The sequence below is a fragment of the Henckelia pumila genome, chromosome 4, assembly GCF_033568475.1.
Source record: "Henckelia pumila isolate YLH828 chromosome 4, ASM3356847v2, whole genome shotgun sequence".
Classification (NCBI taxonomy): Eukaryota; Viridiplantae; Streptophyta; class Magnoliopsida; order Lamiales; family Gesneriaceae; genus Henckelia; species Henckelia pumila.
The window spans coordinates 212,385,576-212,386,587 of NC_133123.1; the positions used below are offsets into that span (position 1 = coordinate 212,385,576).

The window sequence follows — 1,012 nt, forward strand, 5'->3', positions numbered from 1 at the left end:
TCCAACCAGGATTATATGTTTGTGAAAAAGGATCTAATGTTGGTTTTTTAAAATTGTTAACATAATTGGCTTGTTCATGGAGACATTCTTTAAATGAAGGCAAAGTAGGGCAATTTTTTGTAAGGTGATCATGTGTGTCACATATATGACAAACAATTTTTTGAATACTTTTTAATTGATTATTCTTTTTCATTTCTAATGACTCGATTTTTCTTGCTAAAGATGCAAGTTTAGCTTGAACATCTACATCATCTTTAAGATGATAAATACCACCCCCATTTGTTGAATTATTGGTTTTACTTGGTGGTTCAATTGAGCCTATATTATCCCAATTTTGAGCATTTTCTGCTAATGACTCCAAATATTCTATAGCTTCATTTGGGTTTTTATCTTCAAAAGTTCCATTACACATGACTTCTATCATTTGCCTGTCTTTAGGTATTAAACCTTCATAAAAGTGAGAAACTATCCTCCATATTTCAAAACCATGATGTGGGCATGTATTAAGTAACTCTTTATATCTATCCCAACATTGATAAAATGTTTCCCCTTGTTTTTGAGAAAAAGTTGTAATTTGTCTTTTAAAAGAGTTTGTTCTATGGGAAGGAAAAAACTTTTTTAGAAATTGTTGTTGCATTTCTTTCCATGATCTTATTGAACTTGATCTCAAATTTTGCAACCATGTTTTAGCTTTATCTTTTAAGGAAAAAGGAAAAAGCTTTAATCGAACAGTATCCATGCTACAATTTTGATCATTATAAGTGTTGCAAACCTCCTCAAATTCTCTTAAATGCAAATATGGATTTTCAGAATCTAAGCCATGAAAATTTGGTAAAAGTTGAATGACTTGTGGCTTAAAATTGAAATTAGATGCATCAGAAGGAAAAACTAAACAAGATGGTGTACTAGTTCTTATTGGATTCATATGGTGCCTAAGTGTTCTTGGTTGTTCATGTTCTTGATGATGATGATTATTATTATTATTATTATTATTATTATCTTGATTATTAGA

At 29.6% G+C, this 1,012-nt stretch overlaps 1 non-coding gene across 1 annotated transcript; it reads left to right on the top strand.

Moving 5' to 3' along the window:
* Window positions 1-482: 482 nt before the first annotated feature.
* LOC140870053 (small nucleolar RNA R71) lies at window positions 483-593 on the top strand. Its single transcript, XR_012147036.1, has one exon. It is a non-coding gene; the product is annotated as a small nucleolar RNA R71 (small nucleolar RNA).
* The last annotated feature ends 419 nt before the right edge of the window (window positions 594-1,012 follow it).